The 23,743-nt window shown below is 40.5% G+C and overlaps 1 non-coding gene across 1 annotated transcript; it reads left to right on the top strand.

Moving 5' to 3' along the window:
• The first annotated feature begins 22,975 nt into the window (after positions 1-22,975).
• On the top strand, positions 22,976-23,082 carry LOC143856861 (small nucleolar RNA R71). Its single transcript, XR_013238403.1, has one exon. It is a non-coding gene; the product is annotated as a small nucleolar RNA R71 (small nucleolar RNA).
• Positions 23,083-23,743: the final 661 nt, after the last annotated feature.

Below are 23,743 nucleotides of genomic sequence, written 5' to 3'. Positions count from 1 at the left end.
GACCTTTACCTGCTTGGGATCTTAGATCATTTTTATTTTTCCTTGGGATACTAGTTTACTTGTTTTGGGATCATTTCACTTTTAGCTTGTTTACTTGTTTTGGGGTTTCCTCTTCTAGACTTAGGTTTTGGCCCTAATGTGTTGTTTTGCATGTCCTCTTTAAAGGTTGAAATATTTTAAAATCCAAAAACATCATAAACTTTTAAAAATTAAAAAATATTAGAAATTCAAAACATAAAAACATTAAAACAATTAGAAAAGTGAAAAGATTTGGAGCGTACTAGGAAAGTTTGTTTCTGAACTATGTTGGCTTGATCCTCTCCCACGAGGTACGTAGGCAGCTTGGGATTTTTATCCCAAGTCCAGTCAAACCTTCAAAAATAAATCATTTAAATATTTTAAAAATACACAAAAAGCTTTTGAAGCTTCTCAATAAACTTATTTTCGAAAAGATCTTCCTCTAGAGTTAGGATTTTGTCCTAGACGTGTTGAGTGTTTTGGATGTTTTATATTTGTATTAGAGTTAGGAGTTTGTCTTAGCTAAGAGTTTGTTTTCGCCTCTGTCCGGTCAGTTGGCGATCCACATCGCTGACTGATGACTAGAATATTGTGCGTTAGATAGCACATTGTTTTTCCCAGGACGTACAACTTAGTTATACATAGGATGTAGGGCCCACCTGCATTAGCTTAAGGCCAACTTGCATTTAGTTATGGCATATAGGAAGTCCTAAAATTCACAATTCACTTGAACTTAAATAACGTTCAAGAAGCTTTAAAAATCAGTCCGGTCTTTTAGGTTGAGTCTAGTTTAGTGGTCTAGATGTCTTAGGCATCATAGTTTAGAATAGGTACGCAAGAACTACATGGCCTTGATTCCTGTAACAGGCGGGGACACGTAGGCGGCTTCGGATGAACATCAGACCATCCAAAGATTCTGGCCCGAAAAGCAATTAGAGTCTTAGGATTTGTTGGGTTAAAGTTTTAGGGGTCTGTGGGCTAGTACTTGTTCGTATTTCTCATATAGTAATATGTTTGAGTGTTTACATTCTTTAGATTTATCTCTTCTGTGATTTTGGTTTTATGGCTCGTTGCTTATGTCATGTATATGTTCATGCTAGTGTGTTCCCCTCTGACATGTTAAGTGATTACTTTCTTTAGGTGATTCACATGCTTAGCTGTAGCATTTGCAAGCTTATCTTATCTAGTTTACTGCTTATTCACATGCTTTCCTGTAGCTCTCACACGCTTAGATGTAGCTCTTTACTATTGTTGATTATTACTTTGCTATCATCTACTGACATTTGTTCACTGGGCAGGTTTGTATCTTTAGTTGTAGATGTGCATGTGTATGTTTGTTGTTTACTTAGATGAGTTGAGTTAGGATTAGATGAATGTTATAGAGACTCGTAACAGGGTCATATGTTATTAGATTGATACCAGTCTTCTACGCCTCTTTATGAGACGGTGGATTCTAGTATTCATTCTAATGACAGATGATACTGGTACAAACTCTCTCTAAGCATGGATGTTAGATATGATGAATGGAGACAGGTAGGAGGGTTATCTAATATTGGATTGACTCTAGTCTTCTCTGCGTCCCCGTGAGATGGCGGATTCTAGTGTTAATTCCAAGGTAAGATAATACTGATATCGACCCTCCTTAGGACTTGTGTGTTTTCCTTTCTTTATCCCTCCCCGGGACATGCATGCTTAGGTAGACATCTTCTCGGGGATATCTGGTCCCATTTCACGTGATTTTCGATCAAAATTCTTCAGAGTTAATGAAAATGGCATAAGAGACCGAATGCTTGCACTTGGGCGGATGGAGGTGCTCTTCGGACCTTCCTCATTTGTAATCAAGCACGGACCCATATATATTTCTTGTTATCCATTGCACAAAGGATTTGTTTTTTGGGTTCCATGGCCTATCCATGGATGGCGACTCTGAGTTGTTTTAGGTACGTCTTGATTTCTAGCCTCGGCTCCGTATCAAGAGGTATCTCATTTATATCGCCATAGGCTGTTTTATTTTGAGAGTTCCTTTATTGAGCTCTCCTTCACGTGGAGATCTAAGGACCGACGGGGGGCTCGTTCCTCATCGCCTCCTCAGATCGGGGTCCACTGGTTGACGTGACTCTTTATTTCTTGCCGGTTGAGCCATCGATTTTCCTTTTATTTGAGAAGCAACTGGTGCGGTCAGACTGTTTCCTTAAAGTCTGAATCCTTTTTAATTTTTCCATCAAGTGGAACTGAGCTAGTAGGTACGACCGGACGGTTTCCTTAGAGTCTGAAGCCTTTTTAATTTTTCCATCAAATGAAACTGAGCTAGAAGGTACGGCCGGACTGTTTCCTTAGAATTCGAATCCTTTTTAATTTTTCCACAAAGTGGAACTGAGCTAGAAGGTACGGCCAGACGGTTTCCTTAGAATCCGAATCCTTTTTAATTTTTCCATCAAGTGGAACTGAGCTAGTAGGTATGGCTGGACGGTTCCTTAGAGTCCGAACCTTTTTAAATTTTTCCATCAAGTGGAACTGAGCTAGAAGGTACGGCCGGACGGTTTCCTTAGAATCCGAACCCTTTCTATTTTTTGCATCAAGTAGAACTAAGCTAGTAGGTATGCCTGGACGGTTTCCTTAGAGTCTGAACCCTTTTTAACTTTTCCATCAAGTGGAACTAGGATGGAGGGCGGATTTTTCGAATGGTGACCCACCTTGTTTTGGCGGGAAAGTCGTAGAGGTAACTTGTTTTAGAAGTTTGTGGTAGGGGAATAAGCGTCTTTTCGCAACAAGAAATGGCTCTTCGATTACGGCGGTTTCTCAATTCATTACCGTCGTGTCACGTGTAGGTGTCCCATCGAACTAAATGCCGGTTCGCACGTGCGAAGGTTTTAACTTCAACCCGTTAAAAAAAACACTTTCCACATTTCTTCTTTCTGGGCTAGGGTTTTGGTAAAAAAAGGAGGTTTCCAACCTGGTGTTTTCCTCTGCGGGTTTTCCCGGAGCATTTCCGTCGTCGATCCAGATCCAAGCTTTTGGTCTTCCTTAGTCAATTCTCCGGTGAGTACCTTTTGAGTTTCATTTCTGTCTTTATCTTCTTTTTCTTTGTCCTTGCGATGTCTGGGGCAAGCGATTCTCAGAATCCTTCCAATTATTCAGTGGTGGTTCTTGAGGATGTTCAACCAAAGAGGAGAAGGTTGGTTGGAGGTGCGGGAGGCCATTCCCAGGATGACCGAATGCCAAAAGAATTAGAGGATAGTTTTGGGGTTTCTGGGTCAAATTCTTTGGAGGCCACGCAATCCGAACTCCCTTCTAGGGTTCCCCGCACTCATGAGGCAGACATTATGAACATAATGGCTGGTAAAACCCTTCATCCTAAGGGCGTGATGTCGATTGGGAGTATCTGAAGGAGGGGGCGGAGGGGAGAATCTGGAAGGAGTATCAGATTCCCGATTAATATGGGATCCAGATTCCTTCTTCCGAGGATGGGGTGTGTGAGGGGGTTACGGAGGAGGAGGTAGCTTTCTAAATAGAGACCTTTATGGTGGGTATTAGGTTCCCTCTTTTGGGCATTATTGTCGAGGCTCTTGAGTTCTACCGAGTGGCACCCTCCCAATTGTCGCCTAATAGCCAGCGTACACTTTTGGCCTTTGTAGCTAAGCCTCATCTCCAGGGGGTTCAAGTTACTCTTCCCCTGCTTAGGTGTTGTGTCGCCCTTAGCCCTCTAGTGAAGGGCGGGGACAGTTGGTTGTACTTGACCTAGCGTCCTCAAGTAAAAACTGTAGTAAACCTGCTTTCCTCCATCAAGAGGTGGAAGGAGGAGTTTGTATTTATTATCCCCTCGTCGGATGCAGATCCCAGGTGTTTGCGGCCCTCTCACGAGTGGAGAAGGACATCCTTGCCCGATTCTTCAGACTATAATAAATTTGATCTGGAGAAGGTTGCTACTGGGAAACCAATTGATGTTTCTGAGTTCAAAGAGGAGAAGAACTTGAGGAAACATAATCTGTACAACACTTTGGGGTGGAGGGCCCACCGGGCGGTCGAGGATGTGGGAGAGAGCTCTGCCAATTTCCGTGGTGAGCCGCTCTCCTCGTTAAAGGCTTTTTCTATGTTTTTCCCGAGTTTTGTTTTTGTTCCTGAATTTTTATTTTTTTTGTTTCTTGGTTACAGGCATGTCTTCTTCCGATAATCTTGCAAAGGGAAAGGAGGTTGCCACGGAGTTGCCGAAAGGCCCCTCTGGTCGAGCAAAGATCCCTTCGGAATTCATGGCGGAGGAACGGAAAAAGACGACCGTGCCTCTCAGGTCTACGCCCTCGAGCTCCTTTGGTCGCTCGGTAGGGGCAAAAGGTGCGGCATGACCTTCTCCAATTAAGGACGCGGGGCCTCCCGTGAAAAAAGTCGCTCTCCCGCGTGCCTCTCAAGGAAAAACTGGTCGGTTGGCCAAGGCCTTGTCAGCATTTTTTACCTATCTTCCTAGCAGGATGGAGGGGTCTAGTATGACCAAGCTGATTTTAGATCAAATGGAGATCCTTGAGCAGAATTTCAAAATGCACGGTCGTGCCTCTCAAGGAAAAACTAGTCGGTTGGCCAAGGCCTTGTCAGCATTGTTTACCGATCTTCCTAGCAGGATGGAGGGGTCTAGTATGACCAAGCTGATTTTAGATCAAATGGAGATCCCTGAGCAGAATTTCAAAATGCACGGCGAGGTGTTCAGGCCAGATTGGAGGATCGGCGATGAGGATGGTGTCCTTGCAAACCCACGGGTTGGGGTGGAGTTGGGCCTAATGACGGCCCTTCTTGGCGATGACGCCGAGCTGGAGAGGTTCCCTCGCAGAGCGCTGACTGCCCGGTATCTTCATTTCGCGTCCTGTGTAAGTATCCTTCGCTTGATTCCCTTTCTTTGCTTATGATAACTGGCTGATGGTTCTTCGGGATGTATTCTTGGAGGCTCAAAGTTATGCTAGGAAGATGCTGGAGTACATGCTAGAGGATGAGTCCGAGATGAGCACTTTCAGTGAGCGTATTCACAAGTTGGAAGAGGATCAGGGGAAGGTCCACGCTGAGAATGCGTCGCTTGAGGATATTGTCACGGACCTCAAGGAACAACTTAAATTGTCCGAGCGCAAGAGAGATGTGGCGGAGAACAATCTGTTGGTCGCTCGGGCAACTCGTGCCGAGGAGTTAGCTCAAGCATGGGAAGAATGGAAGGGCTCCCGGGAGTTTTTTATGGTTGCAGCTGAGTTCAGCATTGATATCGAGATAGATGCTTTCATTGAGTGTCAGCGGCACGTACGAGAGGTCAATCCATCCTTTCCTTTGGAGAAGTTGAGGCATGACTCCGAAGTAATTGTTCCGGAGGATCCTCCTCAGGAAGGGGTGGCTGGTGTGGAGTCGGCCAAAGAGTCGACAAGTGAGGTGGCTCCAGCCGTTCCCACTGGGGCTATGTCTCCTGTGGTGAATCAATAGTACGGTAGGCGCGGTTTCTGCACTTTCTGAACTCTTCATTAAGTTTTTTTTTGTGGGTCTATAATAACTTGTAAGCCAAGGGTCCATCCTCTTATGTTTTGATGATTTTCAAACTAAATTGATTATGCATTTTTTATACTAATCAATTTGCCTTGAAGTGTTGTGTTAAGATAGGTTGATCATTGACGGAACCAACACACCACATGGTCATGCTTGAAGATGTACCACACAAGAGTCAAAGGAGCTAGGTGGAACTCACATTATCTCTCAAACAAGCAAGCACACAATGAAAGATCAATGAAGACCAAGACTAAAGAAAGGAGTAGACTTTTTGTACATCCTCTCTCTTTAGATTTCTAAGTCAAGGGAAGGTTTTCAAAATATGTTGTTTTAAAAAGACTCACACTCCCCGTATTAGACTTAATTGGTTAAGAGAATGTTTGCGTGGAGGACCAACATGTTGGGACCCTCATAAAATTCCAAACTATCATATAAATAAAGTTCTAAAAGCCCAAAAGAAAAACAGCAACAAAAACTGGAAAATAAGCTGTTTATAGGCTTCTCGGAACTCCGAGAATTTTTCTTGGAGCTCCGAGAAATGTTCCAGGGATTATAATCCATACTCTCGATGTTTTCTCGGAACTCCGAGATTTTTCTCAGAACTCCGAGAAATGGTCCAAGGAGTATTATACTATTTTTTGGTCATTTTCTCGGAACTCTGAAAATTTTCTCGGAGCTCCGAGAACGTTGCGACTACAAAGAAAATAGCCGTTGTAATTCAAACGGCTAGTTTCTTTTTGGGGTGTTTTTGTTACCACCACCCAAAACGGTCATATCTTGTTTTGGGCTTATAAATATACATTCAAGAGGTTCATTTAATCTTCTTGAATGATTTACCAACCATCCTAAGCATTGAAAAATACTTGCAAATCATTTTGGCTTAAGCATTTACTTTTCTCCACCAAACTTGCCTTGCACTTGCAAATCTTTTGAGTTTGGATTTAGGTTTTAAACTTGTAGTATCTTGAAGAGCATTCAAGGGGATTTTATTGTGCATCAAGCCTTAAAGGAAGGCATAGCAATCTTTTCTTCTTTATTGTAAAGGTGGCTAGGGCATCCTATTCTTAATACCCTAGGGAGAAGCGCTTAGAACTCGGTCGACTAGGAGAGTCAGTGTAAAGGTGGCAAGGGCATCCTCATTTAATTCTCTTGGGATTGTAATCGTGGAGGTCTCAAATAGTGAAAATCCTTGAGGATGATCTCAAGAAGAGTGGAGTAGGGCTTTGCCCGAACCACTATACATCGGTGTGTTATTTTCTTACTTTAGCACTTTCATTTTTGTGTTTGGTTGAGCATTTGTATTTTGATATTATTTGAGCTAACAAAAAACTAAGCAAGAAAAGAAAATTAGAATTAGGTTTAAAGCAAAAAGGCAATATTTTTTAGAAAACCAATTCAACCCCCTCTTGGTTCCCTAGACCTTTATTTCATAACTCAATGAACTACATTTCCCTCCTTTTTTTTTGATGATCGGGGGGAGGGGGGCAAAGGTATGCTCGTCCTCACCCCCATTTTTACTTTATATGACTGTGTGGTGATGGCGATCATGATTCATTTTTTGGGAAAGGTTGTTGTAAGTTTCCCTTTGTTGCGATAGTGCTGGTTTCGACTCGATAGGCAGGATTACCTCTTGCACGTCCTCGGGGGATGTTGCTTCAGGGCACCCTATTCGTGGGAAGGCCATCGTCCTCTCGAGTGATCAGGTTAGAGTTGATAGGCCCTGCCTATCCTTTAGAAAAGACAGGTCTTCTTTTTTTCTTTTTTTTCATGGGGAGCGTTCTAGGGTATTTTATGGTCGATCAATCCTGACGTTATCTCTGTTTCGCTCCTTGTGCTCCTTGTACCCTTCTGGTCCAGCTCATAGCATGGATCGGAGGGTGGAGATACATGTAATATGGAGAGAACGCTATTTCATTAATTTGTGAGGGAGATTACATCAGCTTTGTTCTGAAAAACAAAAACAAAAGAAACACATACATAACAAATTTTCAAAAAGACAACACTTACCCTTCCCTCCTATTGATAAAACCTTCGTAGGTTGTTCATGTTCCTGCTTCGGGGAACTAGGGTTTCGTCGAGGTGTTCCAGTTGGTAGGCTCCGGGTCGGAGTTCTCGGGTGACCTTGCAGGGTCCTTCCCATTTCGGGGCGAGTTTCCCAGAGTTCCGGGGGTCCGAGACCTCCGATCATCGCAGCACCAGATCTCCTAGCCGTACCGAGCGCATTCTTACGTGCGAGTTGTAATATCGAGCGACCTTCTGTTGGTAGGAGGCAATCCGAAACCTAGTCCGCTCTCTTTTTTCCAAGATCAGGTCGAGGCTATTCCGGAGAAGCTCGGAGTTTTCACGCTCATCAAAATTCTCCATGCAGAGAGTCGGGAGTCCGATCTCCACAGGAATAACGGCCTCGACCCCAAATGTTAGGCTGAAAGAAGATTCTCCGGTCGTAGCCCAGGGCGTTGTTCTGTAGGCTCAGAATACATTGGGAAGTGCCTCTACCCACGACCTCCCAGCTTCCTCCAACCATTTTTTGAGGCTCTGAAGTAGGATTCTGTTAGTCACTTCCACATGTCCGTTAGCCTGGGGGTGCGGTACTGATGAGAATCTGTGTTCAATACTTAGTTTGTCGCAAAACTGGCTAAACTTAGTGCTCGCGAATTGGGGCCCATTGTCCATTACGAGTATCTTCGGGATGCCGAAGCGGCAGACTACGTCATGATAAAAAAATTTCTCTGTTGCCTTAGAGTTTGGTTTCGCCATGGCTTTGACTTTGACCCACTTGGTAAAGTAATCAATGGCGACATACAGCATCGTATGCCCTCCCTGGACTTTTGGGAATGGGCCGACCGAGTCCATACCCCACATGGCGAAAGGCAGAGGGCTCGATACAGGGGTGTACAGGGTGGCCGACTGGCTGGGCGTGGTAGCGAATTTCTGGCATGGGCTGCACATCATGACGAACTCTTGGGCGTCTCTTAGGATTGTTGGCCAAAAATACCTGTGCCTTACGATTTTTTGAGCTAGTGTCCTTCCGCCTCCATGATCTCCACAGATCCCCTGGTGCACTTCCCGCAGAGCGTACTCTGACTCGAAGGGTACTAGGCATCGGAGGTACGGCCAGGTGTATGATCGTTTGTATAACCGGGCTCTGTGGAGTACATAGTGGGCAGCCTTTGCGATTAGCCTCTGGGCCACCAGTTTGTCTTCGGGCAGTATCCCGTCTTGCAGGTATTGTATCATGGGGTCCATCCAGCTCGGTCCGGCTGGAACTTCCATCACTTGTTTTTCATCGATGCTGGCGTGAAGCAATTGATTGTGATTTTAAATAACCGCAAGTGCACGGATCGTGTAAATACGGGTCGAACTCAGGGAAGAGAAATCTAGTTGTCAATCCTATTCTTTTACCGATTAGAATACTAGCTATGATATAATGTTGCCTGGAATGGACTCAGGATTTCCGTGGACTTGACCTCGGAGCCAACACTATATATAAACGTATATTCTAATCAATCTAAGAATCAAATTTAACTTCGATCTTTTTGATTTAAAATCCTAATTTAGGCAAAGTGTACCAAGGTTCTAATGATCTCTTTTAACTACTTATCTAATTTAATTAGAAAATCAAAATTCTAAGGGCCTAAGTTAATTGGAAAATTGTAAAAGTAATTTGGAATAGTGTAAAAACCTTAATTCAATATAAAAGATTACTTAGGGTTAGAATCCACCATGGGTTTGGATTAGATTGATTAATTAAAAAAACTCTTGAATTGGGTTGAAAATTCGATTAACTAGTCAATAAGGAATAAAATCAAAGGGATGTCATTCCTTATAAGTAATTAATCAAATCCACTCTTCAATTTACATTGATTATATAGAGCTTTATATTTGTTAATCAACAATCATTCATACGAAAGGGGAAAGCCAATGGCATGAATGATTGGGATTTTCCAAACACAAAATCCTACACAATTTTTCAATTCAGTAGATTGATTTAATTATAAATATGTCTCCTTCCCCATGGTTTCAACTAAACCCTAAGTAATTAGGATTTAGTTATTCTTGAAGAAGTGAAGAAAAACAAAAATAAAAGAGGTAGATAGGAGAAGAATTGCCATATAGAACTTGAAAGGAAATGAAACAAAAGCAAATTACTTCTTCACTAACTTGAATTGAAACAAAATTACATCAAATTGAACTTAAAATAAATAACAAAAATTAAATAGAACTTAGTCTTTTTCTTCTCTTCGCAATGGTTAAATCCTTGATCGCCTTCCTTCAAGCCTTGGTGTCGCCTTGAATCGAATTTTGGACGGTTGAATCAAGTGAAAGACCACACCAAACCTCCACACAATTTGAAAGAGAGAGAACAATATAGAATTGAGCGAAGTTTCTAGGAGGGAAAAATAAGAAGGGAAGAAATTTTGAGATAGAGAAATAAAAAGAGAATAAGAGAGATATATAGAGAGGACAAGAAGTTACTAAGGGAGAAAAGATAGAGCGAATGATTTTTCCAGAGGGATACAAAGAGATAAAACAAGAGAGCATCCAAAGAAAAACTACGACTCTCTTTATTTTTAGAGAAGTCGACTTTTAAAGATGATGAAAGACAAGAGTTTCCCACGTGAGAAACTTGCCAATATGGAGAAAGAATATTTTCCAAAACCAAACATGAGCTGCCATTATAAAAAAATACAAGAAATGTTATGTTTTCTAAAAACAAATGCCGGATTGAGAGAGAGAGAAGGTTGTTTGAAAACTTTTTATAGAAATCAACTTCTAGAATAGATGGCAACTATGTTATCCACTTGTCCAAAATTAGCGGCAGTGCTTATCTTTTCTAAAATAGCATTTTCCTTTTCAAATCACTGCCACTTTTATTTCATCCAATTTTGAAACTTCTCTTTCTATTCTTTATTTCTTTAATTTCCTCTTTCTTATTATAAGTATCTGTAGACACCCCATTTTGACAAGGCCCTAAAGTCTCCAAAATTGAATAAGAACTTCAAAAATCCAATAAAATTCCCGAATTCCGAGTCCCAAAATATTCCGAAATTAATCTCAAAAATTCCTAAGGGACTGGGCCCAAAATGAGAAAAAGGCTTGAGTTTTGAGCATCTTATTGTGCGTATTCCTGGGTACAAATTCCCTATGAGGTTGTTAGTATTCTCAGGGATACCCCTGCAAAATTTCATGGCAATCGGGCGAAAAATGAAAAATAAGGCAAGCCGAGTGTGTGTCATTATCAAAACTGGCTGTGCTCATATCATTTCCCTCGTTTGATACAAAATGAGGGTGCGTTATGGAGGCTAAAGGGTGCCCATGTCGGCCCGCTGGTCAATTAGTGTAAAAAAGTCGGAATGGGTTAGTGCAGCTATCGAAGCAGGTTAGTGTTGATGTTCTCTCTCTTTATTGCAGAAGAAGGGGGTGAAACAATCAAGTGAGGGTGCTCATTGATGAAAAGAAAATCAAATAGGGCATAATGGCAATAGGGTAAAATCGCCTTATCCTTGGGATATTTAATAAGGTGGGCATTACTTTTCCTACAAGCAATGATCATGGGCCATTGGATAAGAAGGATGAGATGTAGGGCTGAGATAAGCCAGAGAATTAGTAACAAAAGAGAGGATCAATGGTTGAGAACAACCAAGGAAAGAAAGATACCACATAGATGGTTAGGATCAGGGTTAGGGATCTAACCCTAAGTATAAAATCAAGAGAATGCTTGCGTGAAAGGAGGAGGGGAGCTCAATTTTTTTTTTGAGAAGAGAGGAGGTTGCAGAGAGAAAAAAAAGGAGAAAACCGAGAGGGAGAGAAAGGGAGCCCAATCTCCACCCATTTCCACCCTCTTCCCATCCACCTTCCTCTTCATTTCCCCCCTCAAACCCTTCTCAGCCCTCTCTTTCGCCCACCATCTTCTCCGGCCAAACCACCGGAATACGGCAAAAAAACCACCACCTCTGGCCACCCTCCAAATTCCAGCAACCCTCTTCTCCTCCACCTAGCCACCATCCGACTGCCTCCACCTCCACAACCATCTCAATCCACCATCTTTCCCTCTCAAAACCCATTTCAAAAAAAAAGATCGAGAGAACAGAGGAGAGAAAAAGAAAAGAAGAAGAAGAAGAAGCTCCGGCCTCCCTCTCCGGCCGGCAGCCCACCGGAATCCGAGCCACCATCTCCCCCCATTCTATCCCCTCTGTTTTTACCTCCAAACCCCTCTCCAGCCCCATCTCTACCCAAAACCCATTTCGAAACCAAACTCATTTCGAAAAACCCAAAAACCCAGCCACCGTACCCCATCCGAACCATCTCCTCCACCCTCTCTACATCTCCACCTCTCATCTCACAGCCACTATCAAACCCCTTTCAACCATCCCCAAACCCTCTTCTCCGATCCCACTCCGCCGGAGCTCCGGCCAAACCACCATCTCTAACCCCCATCCACTACCTCTGCTATTTTTACCAAGCCCATTTCGGTTTCATCTCCACCATCTTCACCTCCCAAAAACCCACTTCGATTTTCTGCCCAAACCCATTTCAACACCCTAATAGCAAAGAGGGATAGATAGAGGAAAGCTGAGATTGAGAGAGAGGGAGGAGCTTCAGCTCCGTAGTCACCGCCACCATCACTTCTTCGATCTCCGGCAAGACCACCTCCTTGTCCGGCCAGCAACCCTCTCTTCTCCGGTCATTTCTCTCATCATCATCCATCTCTACCCGCAGCCTCCACCGTGCCACCACCATTACCTTTCTTATTTCCTCTGTTTTCTTCCCATCTCAGCCACCCCTTAAACCCAAATCCTCGAATCATCATCTTACCATTTCTCATCCCTTCTGAAGTGAAATCCAAGAGGGGTCGTGAATACTCGGCCATCATTAGCCTCTTCCAATCTGACTAGTGCCCTGAAATCCGAGCAATTGCAAGTTCAGCCGACGGTGGAATATATGGGAGATGATATTGATGCAAAAGCTCTAGAACACGCTTGGTAATTGTAGTGGATCATTCTACACACAGGTAATTGCTACTCTCTTTCTTTAAATTCTAATGGATGTGATTTAACCAATGTTCTTCTCTGCCTTTCTTGTGGTTGAGTGGTTGTTTTTCATGTTCATGCTTCGATTGATTGCAAATGTTAAAGAGTTAGACTCCAGTGTTGATCCCTAATATCTCTTGTATGATTGAAAATAGCAATCGATTACCTTGTTTTCTGATAATGTAGCATTAGACCATGAGGTAGACTGTAATTGAATCTTTGAATCTGGGGTCTAATCCCTTGGGTAAATGGATTAGGAAGCTGTCTATATGAACTGAAAAGTGCAAATCAGATGACAATTTTGCTCCATGTCGTGGGCATAAGAGTCATCTGATTTCGTTGATTTTCTTCATTATCTCTGCAAGTATCTTCCTTTGTAATTTATACATTTTGGTGTGTGGTAATTGTTGATGACGCTCTGATGATTTGGTGAGAGTGAATTGATTGACAGATCTATTTGAGCTCTTGAATAATTCATATTCTCTGTGTTATTTTGCATTGGATCTGTAATGATTGGTTTGGTTTGCCTGCTTTGATTTTGGTTCTAATAAATAAGCCATGAGAGAAATCAGATAATGATGAGCGAATATTCTTTGAAATGGGTTTTGTGATAAGACCAGTTCTTTGAAATGGGTTTTGTATGGAGTTATAATGCCAGTTCTCTTCATTTAGATTTAACATTACTCTTGCAATTTCATCTATTTAATCAGGCCCTTATCCCCTTATCTGGGATACAAGTTGCATATTCGTGTACCTGAAAGATTGTGTAGAATCACTAGGCTTTTGGGCAATTGTCTCCTGAGAGAGTAATTTCAAGGGGCTGGTCTCCTGATTATGACCATAGCGCAGCCTTATGGTCGCTTAATGATATGAATTCAAAAGTGCATGTGATAACTGTGGTATCAAAAATAGCAACTGCCATGATGCTGAAATTTGCATGAACTGACTTGTTGCGTTTGCATTTAATTAACCTTTTCCAATTATTTGGCAAGTGCTCGATGGAGTGATGGAAATATTATAATTGATTAGAGCATCCCTCAGGTAATTGAGCAATCAGAATAGGCAAAATATTCTTCATTTCGTCCCTGCAGTGGCATCTCTTTGTCTTGTGATCCCTTTGACCTTCATCTATAACTCTAATTCCTATTGTCCTATGCCGAGTCGTTAATCATTCTTTAAGATTTACCCTGCTTCTAGCATTATTCCCTAGAGTGTTCTGTTTCTTTCTTCGAGTCTTAGAATTCTGCTGATTCCAAGAAGTTTCCATCGATGGGCTATGACGGAATGTATCTTGAGCCAACCCCTTCCCTTCCTGCCTTTGAGTCTTCGCAGGTTAAGGGATTTCTTCCTCTTTAGAGTCAGTCATAGAGAGTTTAGGAGTCTGTCCTACCATCCTAGGGTTTGGGAGTTTGTCCTACCCTTGTAGAGCTTAGGATTCTGTCATATCCCTTCATAAAGTTTAGGATTCCGTCCTTCCATCTTTCAGAGTCAGTCTTCAGCATAGGAGTCAGTCCTTTAGTCTTTCAGGAGTCTGTCCTATCATCATAGGGGTTAGGATTTTGTCCATCCTCTCATCAAGTCATGTGGCTTTTATCCGTTCTTGCAGGGTATAGGATGCTGTCCAACCCTTGCAGAGTCGTGATTCTGTCCAATCCCCCCGCAAAGCATAGGATGCCGTCCAACCTTTGCGGGATATCAGGAGTCTGTCCTCCCCTTGTGATGATAGGATTCTATCCTCTTGTGTCAAAAAAAATCAAAAACATCTGAAAAATAAAAAATCTCAAAAATCTCGAGTCATTACGAGTAGTCAGGAATTCTCGTACGAACTACGGATGGCTTGATCCCTAGCTGAGGGGTACGTAGACAGCTCAGGCGTGCAGCTGGTATCCTGAGTTCAGTCACAACTTTCATAACTTCACAATTTCCAAAACTTCCATAAGCTTCAATACCTTTCAAATCTTCCCAAAATATAAAAAGTCTTCAAAATAACCTTGCAAACCATTTTCAAAAGATCTTCCCATAGAGTTAGGAGTCTGTTTTAGGCGTTTGGGGTGTCTTAGAGTTAGGGGTCTGTCCTGATTGTGTTGCTTTACCGTGTATGGTTGTGTGAGTGTCTCTAGAGTTAGGAGACCTCGAGTCCTGGTCGGTTAGACACTTAGTCGAGCCGATGGCTAGACTAGGGTGCGATTAGTTAACCCATGGTTTTCCTTAGGACACACAGCCTAGTCACACATAGGGTGTAGGGCCCACTTGCATTAGTTAGGACATATAGGGAGTCCTAAAAATCACAATTCACTTGAACTTAAGTAATGGCGCAAGAAGCTTTAAAAACTAGTCAGGTCTAGTTAATCGATTCTAGGATAGCGGTCCTAGAGGGTTAAGCATTGTTAGAGAAATTAAATAACCGCAAGTGCACGGATCGTGTAAATACGGGTCGAACTCTGGGAAGAGAAATCTAGTTGTCAATCCTATTCTTTTACCGATTAGAATACTAGCTATGATATAATGTTGCCTGGAATGGACTCAGGATTTCCGTGAACTTAGACCTCGGAGCCAACACTATATATAAGCGTATATTCTATTCAATCTAAGAATCAAATTCAACTAAGATCTTTTTGATTTAAAATCCTAATTTAAGCAAAGTGTACCAAGGTTCTAATGATCTCTTTTAACTACTTATCTAATTTAATTAGAAAACCAAAATTCTAAGGGCCTAAGTAAATTGGAAAATTACAAAAGTAATTTGGAACAGTGTAAAATCCTTAATTCAATATAAAAGATTACTTAGGGTTAGAATCCACCATGAGCTTGGATTAGATTGATTAATTAAAATAATTTTTGTGTATTGAATTGTATATTTGATAATTAGTCTATGGGAAATAAGATCAATGGATGTCATTGCCCATGAGTAATTTATCAAAGACACACTCCAATTTTGAAGGCTATATAAATATTTATAATGTTCATAGAAATCACTCATACCAAAGAGGAAAGCCAATGGCATGAATGATTGGTATGCAACAATTATAAACCAGTAATTCCATACCATTAAATTTAATTAAAAAACCTTTCTCCTTCCCCATGGTTTCATCTAAACCCTAAGTATATGGAATTTAGTTACTCATGAAGAAAGTCAAAGAACCAAAAATAAAAAGTAGAAAGAAGATAATTGCCATTAAGAACTTGAGAAGGAAAAAGAAAACAAAAAGAACTCTTCTTTAATTGAAATTGAAAGCAAAAATACATCAAATTGTAATTTAAAATAAAGAGCAAAATAAGAAAAACTTATTCTTTTTCTCCTTCAATGGTTGAATCATTGTCCTCCTTCAAGCCTTGATTGGATTCCTCTCGTCGATATGAGTCCAACGGATCCGACCACGCGCGAATTAGAGCTAAAACGAAGAAGTTATGGTCCGTTGAACTTTTAGAAAAAAAATAAAAAAACTACTTAAGACGCGACGAGACGAGATGAGAATAAAAATTCAAGAAGATGGGAGAGAGTTCAAGAGAGATTGATATATAGATTTTGGGTGAGAAAGGTTGCTAAATTAAGGAATTGAAAAAGATGTAAGGTGGAGATTAAAAACTAATCTTAGGAAACAAATGAAAGGACAAGATTAAGGCTTGAATGGGCTTTCTATATCTCTTCTAAAAAACACATGGGTTGCTTTCCTATTTTTTTTTCTTTCCAAAGGTTTGTCTAAAACCTTCTAATTATTTTGTCAATCAACTTTCTAAATGGTAGAAAAATAATGGGAAGTTTCCAAGTTGAGGAATATGTGCATGAAATGACCAAATTGTCCCTATCTTTCGAATGAATTGCAACCATGCCATATACTTTTGCAAATGGCAAATCTACTCTTCCTTTGTAATGCACATAAACATCAAATAATTCCCTTCTCCTCTCTTGATCATTTCAATCTCAACCATTGGAATTAAGATCCTTTCTCTTCTCTTGTTTTTCATCATCCATCCTTGAAATTTCATCTTTCAAAGCAAAGTAAGGGGGTGTGGCATTATCAATTTGATCCTACTAAAGCATCATGCCAATTCGGCCAACTAAGGCATCTTGGAACTTTGGATTCTCATGGCAATTGGTCATTTCTTCACTATTTTCATATGTTAAGCTCCATTTCCTTCATAATTCCAATAAAAATCCTGAAATAACAAAAACAACAAAAATACCTTAGTAGCATCGCTTAAAATATAAAATATACATGCATCCTACCACTATCATTCCCACATAAATGTGTTCATCAAATTCCCCCATACTTGAGCTTTGCTTGTCCTCAAGCAAATAAGAAGAAAATAAAAAAATAGAAACAAATTAAAATCCTAACTCATTTTCGTAGGAATCACGATTGCACTTAGCATGTGCAACAAGCCTTTAAACCCCTAGGTTACCATAGTGGACGAGTTGTGTCTCGTGAGTGTTTGCAGTGAATATAGACACAAAATTCCAAAAATTTAACTTTCTAAAAATAAAACTTTCTTTTACAAATCCAAAATATAGAATAAAGCCAAAGATTTCTGATTCGTTTTTCTTTGATAAATTACTCAAAATAGAGGAACAGAAATACCCCCATACTTAAACTTTGCATCCTATTGCAAGTTGGAAAATTAAAAAGATATTTTAATCAAGGAGTCCTCTTTTGAATTTGTCCTACTTTGCTCCCTTAAAATTGCCTCTAATGTAATCGTACCATAAAAGGAATTTGATTCGGAAACTTCGTAGAAAACTTACAAATTTATATGGTCCACCATACTTTCCAATTTTCTCATAGTTTCTAAGAATAGAACTCACTTTTTGTAATCCTCTACTGCTTTTGGCGTGAATGAAATGCAGGGCATGCACCAGACACCCAGGCTACTAAGCAGTGTCCAACTAATCTTTTATTTGCATATATCATAGACATTGATGCATATGAGTTCAAGTTTTACCTTTGATTACGTGCAATGCTTTGGTTTATTAAGCTTTCTAATTGACCCATGTATGGAGTTTTCAGTCAGTTGCCCTCAAGCCAGTTGGCTTTAAGGAACTAGGCATACAAACCCTTCAGACTTAATACCTCAAGTCAAAAAGGCTACAAATCAAAACTATAATCAAGAAGCAAACTTTCTAAAAATAATTCTTTCTTTCTTTTGTTTCAACCTTTCTTTCCTTTTTAACCATACCATATAAAAAGCAAGTTTCTATTTTTATTTCTTATTCAAATCCTTTTAAAAGAAAGATTCCAAAAGAAAATAAAACTAAGAAAGGAAAGTATTCTTTCTAATTTTCAAATTCCAAAATTAAAATATCCACTAACTTTCTTTCTTAAAATAGGAAAACAACTTTCCTTTTAAGAATACCAAGTTCTTTCTAATTTGAGAAAAATACCAAAAATAAAAGGAAAAGAAAATTTCTAACTTTAACTATAGAAAAGATTAGAAAAGAAAGTTTCCAAAAGCTACCCCCTCATACTTGATTTATGCATCGTCCTCAATGCATTAGAAATAGAAACAAAAATATGAGGACTAAAAATAGAAAGGAGGGTACGTACCGTATTTTCTTAAGTAGAATTGGAATAGGAAGGTTCATGGAGATCCATGACTTCTTCCATATTCGGCTTTGACAACTCAATAAACGGCTTTAAACGTTGACCATTAACTTTGAAAATGTCACCAATGGTTGGATTTAGAACCTCAACCGCACCATGGGAGAAAACTTTATTAACCACATATGGTCCATCCCAACGGGATCTTAACTTACCTGGAAAGATATGCAATCTTGAATTGTAGAGAAGCACTTTTTCGCCCTTTTGAAACGATTTTCTCAAAATATGTTTGTCATGAAAAGCTTTTATCTTCTCTTTATAGATCTTTGCATTTTCGTACGCTTCATTGTGCAACTCCTCCAATTCAGAAAGTTGTAATCGCCTTTGAACACCTGCAGAAGACAAATCAAAGTTTAGTTTTTTAATAGCCCAAAAAGCTTTATGTTCCAATTCAACCGGGAGGTGACAAGCTTTGCCATACACAAGGCGGTAAGGAGACTGACCAAGATCAGTTTTGAATGCCGTCCTATAAGCCCACAAGGCATCCACTAATCTAATGGACCAATCTTTGCGGTTTGGATTCACTGTCTTCTCCAAAATTTGCTTAATTTGCCTGTTTGAAACCTCCACTTGGCCACTTGTTTGAGGATGATAAGGGGTGGCCAACTTATGAGTAATACCATATTTCTTCATAAGAGCTTCAAACGGTCTATTACAAAAGTGCTTACCCCTATCACTAATGATGGCACGAGGTGTACCGAAGCGTGAAAAAATGTTTTCTTTAAGAAACTTGACCACCACCTTGTGGTCATTGGATTTGCAAGCAATGGCTTCAATCCATTTTGACACATAATCTATACCTAACAAAATATACAAGTTTCCAAAAGACTTGGGAAACGGACCCATAAAATCAATACCCCACACATCGAAGATTTCTACCACTAAGATCGGGTTGAGGGGCATCATATTTCGCTTTGTAACTCTACCTAATGACTGACAAGATCTACATGCCTTACAAAAATTAAAAGCATCTCTAAAAAGACTTGGCCAATAGAAACCACATTGTAAAACTTTGTGCGCGATTTTCTTTGCACTAAAGTGGCCACCACAGGCTTGATCATGGCAAAAAGATAGAATCGGTTGGTGCTCATGATCGGGCAAACATCGTCTGACAATTTGATCCGAACAAGTTTTGAACAAATAGGGATCATCCCAAAAGAAATACTTTACCTGTGAGTGAAACCGGTATTTGTCTTGGTTGGACCAATGATCCGGTGTAGCACCTGTAACCAAGTAATTCACAATATCCGCATACCATGGCTCACTAGAAATAGCAAACTATTGCTCATCAGGAAAATATTCATTAATTGGACCTTCGTCATTCTTTGCATTAGGAAGTCTAGACAAGTGATCGGCAACCAAGTTTTCCGTACCCTTTTTATCTCTAATCTCTAAATCAAACTCTTGAAGAAGTAAAACCCATCGAATGAGGCGAGCTTTAGCATCCTTCTTACCAACAAGATACTTGATTGCCGAATGGTCGGTATAAATTATCACATGCAATCCAATCAAGTAGGACCAAAACTTCTCTAATGCAAACACAACCGCTAAGAATTCTTTTTCCGTAGTGGTGTAGTTGAGTTGTGCATCATTGAGAGTCCTACTTGCATAGTAGATTACATGCGGTAATTTATTGAATCTTTGACCCAACACGGCTCCTATTGCAAAGTCGGAAGCATCACACATAATTTCAAACGGTTCGGTCCAATTGGGTGCTTGAATGATGGGAGCCGTAGTTAACTCATTTTTTAAACACTCAAAAGAATCGAAGCATTCTTTGGAAAACTCAAATTTTTGATCTTTTGCTAACAAGTTGGTAAGAGGCCTAGCATTTTTAGAAAAATCTTTTATAAAACGCCGGTAAAAGCCCGCATAGCCCAAAAATGATCGAATATCCTTCACACTTTTGGGTGGTGGAAGATGGACAATGAGATCCACCTTGGCTTTATCAACCTTAATTCCCTCTTTAGAAATCACATGTCCTAGAACGATGCCCTCTTTTACCATAAAATGACACTTTTTCCAATTGAGGACATGGTTCTTTTCTCTACTCCTTTCTAAGACCAATTTTAAGTGATGTAAACATTCGGCATAGGTGGAGCCATGAATAGAAAAATCATCCATAAAAACCTCTAAGAATGTCTCCACCATGTCAGAAAAGATACTCATCATGCATCTTTGGAAAGTTGGCGGTGCATTGCATAACCCAAAAGGCATGCGTCTATAAGCAAACGTTCCAAAGGGGCATGTGAATGTCGTTTTCTCTTGATCTTCAGGAGCTATGGGAATTTGGTTGTAACCAGAATATCCATCAAGAAAGCAATAATAATCATGACCCACTAACCTTTCTAACATTTGATCAATAAAAGGCAAAGGAAAGTGATCCTTCCAAGTAGCAGCATTAAGCTTTCGATAGTCAATACAAACCCGCCACCCTGTTTGAATACGAGTGAGAATAAGTTCATTGGTGGCGGATTGTATAACGGTAACTCCCGACTTCTTAGGCACTACTTGGACGGGACTCACCCATTGGCTATCCGAGATGGGATAAATGATCTCATTATCTAACCATTTTAAAATTTCTTTTTGGATGGCTTCCTTCATCACAGGATTAGCGCTTCTTTGATGTTCCCTTGAAGGTTTGGCACCCTCAACGAGATGGATGTGATGTTGCACAATCGAAGGGCTAATTCCTTTGATGTCGGCCGTTGTCCAACCTATGGCTTCCTTGTTATCTTTTAGCAATTTAATGAGTTCCTCCTCTTGAGGGGAGGTTAGGTCCGCAGCAATTATTACAGGCAAAGTACAATTATCACCCAAAAATACATAACGTAAATGAGAAGGTAAGGGCTTCAACTCCAACTGTGGCGCTTCTTCGATTGATGTCTTTGGAAGAGATGTTGCGAGTGGTCCAACAGGCTCCACGTTTTGGATGGCAAAAGCTTTGGAAAAGAAATCATCTCCATCATTTCCTAGTTCGTCCAGGCATTCTTGGAATCCTGCGTCAAAATCAATTTCAAAATTAGAAATAATATCGTCAGGAAAGGAATGCAACATATTGATTTCTTCATGAAAATTTGGTTGCTTACCCAATCTAAAGACATTAAAATCAACCGATGTGTTTCCAAAAGACAATTTCATTAAGCCATTCCTACAGTTAATTAAAGCATTGCTAGTAGCAAGGAAAGGCCTACCAAGGATGATAGGATTTGATCCTTGATATTAGCAACGGGTTCGGTATCTAACACAACAAAATCTACGGGAAATAAAAAATCACCTACTTTAACTAACACATCCTCAACCATCCCTTTGGGTGTTTTAATTGATCTATCCGCCAATTGAAGAGTGACGGTGGTTGGTTTGAGGTCTCCTAATCCTAGTTGCTTAAATACAGAAAAAGGCAAGAGATTTACACTTGCACCCAAATCCAAAAGAGCATGTTCAATATTTGTGTTACCAATAGTGCAAGAAATAGTAGGACATCCTGGATCCTTATACTTAGCCACCATTTGTTGAGACAAGATGGAACTTATATTTGCGGCCAAGAAAGCTTTCTTGGGCACATTAGTTGTGCGCTTTTGTGTGCACATATCTTTCAACACTTTGGCATGAGTAGGGGCCTGAGAAATCGCATCTAATAAAGGAATGTTAATTTGCACTTGTTTAAACACATTTAAAATTTTATCCATGGCATCCACCTTCTTATTATTAGCAAGTCTCCTTGGAAAAGGAGCTTTAGGAATGAAATCTCGTGCAGGGGGAGAAGTTACCTCTTCTGGATTTACCTGTTTGGGTTTCGCAATCGAACATGTTGGAGGGGAGTCTTTTCTTACCTCTTTGGATGTATCTTGTATATCTATAGAAGGTTTAGATATGACCTCCTCCTTGTGGTAATCTCTACCACTCCTTAAAGCATATACGACATTACATTCATTGGAGGGCTCTTGCGGCGGCAAAATTGGTTGAATGGCATTCAACTGATTTGGCGGTACCTGTTGATTCACATTCATATTCACGTTCCTTGGATTAGGAATGGGTTGACTTGGCATCTTCCCCTTTTCCCTCTCATGCAACGCCATGGCAAGTTGGGAGATTTGCTTCTCCATGTAGTGTTGGCTTGTCATGAAAGTGCTAGTGAGAAGTTCTATGCTTTTCTCTAAGGAAGCTATGCGTGCCGACTCCCCTTGTTTTTGAAAACCCGGCGGTTGCTGATTTGAAACATTATTAATCATGGGGTTTTGAAAAGTAGGAGGGTAAGGGGATGGCCGAACAAAAGTGGGAGGGAAGGTGGGCCTAGGTTGGCCGAATTGGCCTTGGCCTTGGAAATTAGATGGTCCACCTTGACTCCATGAAAAGTTGGGATGATTTCTCCATCCCGAATTATAAGTGCTAGAATAAGGATTATTAGCATAAAGAGCACTCACATTTTCATTAGAATTACCAAATTTAGCAAGAGTTGGACACTCTTCCATGACATGGTCCGTGGCTTGACACCAATTACACATGGGAACACTATGTGCAATTTGATTGACTTGTAAAGGTCCTTTAACAACTATTGCTTCTCGCCTTTTGATTAAGCTATCAAGATGAGCCTCTTTTGCCACGGCACCCTCAATTAGAAATCCCTTACTTGAAGTGGCTCTCTCACCGTCTTGAGTGGATTCTCACTCTCTTGTTTTTTCCGCCAAATCAAGTAAGAAGTTTCATGCCGCGGCCTCATCCGTAAAAGATGTAAAACCGTTAGGACACATGGACTCAAGAAGTTGCTTTGTTTGGTAATCTATGCCCTCATAAACAATTTGGCATAAGTGCCACAAATCAATTCTATGGTGAGGACACTCTTGGAGTAGGTCATTGAACCTCTCCATAAACTTAGAAAATGACTCTATTGGCTTTTGTTTGAATTGTAAAATATTGTTCCTAAGCTTATTAGTTTTATGTAATGGAAAAAACTTATTTAGGAAAGCGACGGCGAACTCCTCCCAAGTGGTGATGGAGTTCGTTGGTAAGCCATAGAGCCACTTCTTGGCTCCATCCTTGAGTGAAAACGTAATAAACCGCAACTTTACCGCATCATCGGTAAGTTGTTGCAACTTAATAAAAGCACATACATCTTCAAACTCACGTAAAAATAAATAAACATCCTCCGAAGGGAGGCCATGAAAACGAGGAAGCAAAGAAATAAATTACGATTTTAGCTCAAAATTATTGCCCTGCGCAACCGGCCATCGAATGCAAGAAGGTTGCGCGGTTCGGGCCGGATAGAAGCGATCGCGCAAACTTTTGGGCGGCTCTTGTTCTTCCGCCATGACTACTTGATTTGGATTTGGTGTGATGTCTTCCGTCGTCTCTAACCGGTTTGCTCTTTCTAGTCGATTGGCCGAGTTCCGCACCCAACCTGCACTCATAAACACAAGAAAACCAAGTAAGAGAGATGGATAGGCAAGAAACCAAAATTATAACTAAACTAAAAATAACTACTAATCTAACACTTCGAATAATTAAGATTCTAATGCAACTCTCTTCCCCGGCAACGGTGCCAAAAACTTGTTAGAGAAATTAAATAACCGCAAGTGCACGGATCGTGTA

Source organism: Tasmannia lanceolata, unplaced genomic scaffold, assembly GCF_043159265.1.
Source record: "Tasmannia lanceolata isolate RefF3 unplaced genomic scaffold, GAP_Taslan_0.1 ptg000023l, whole genome shotgun sequence".
Classification (NCBI taxonomy): domain Eukaryota; kingdom Viridiplantae; phylum Streptophyta; class Magnoliopsida; order Canellales; family Winteraceae; genus Tasmannia; species Tasmannia lanceolata.
The sequence above is the reverse complement of the archived record's forward strand: the minus strand, read 5'-3'. Positions and strand labels throughout refer to the sequence as shown.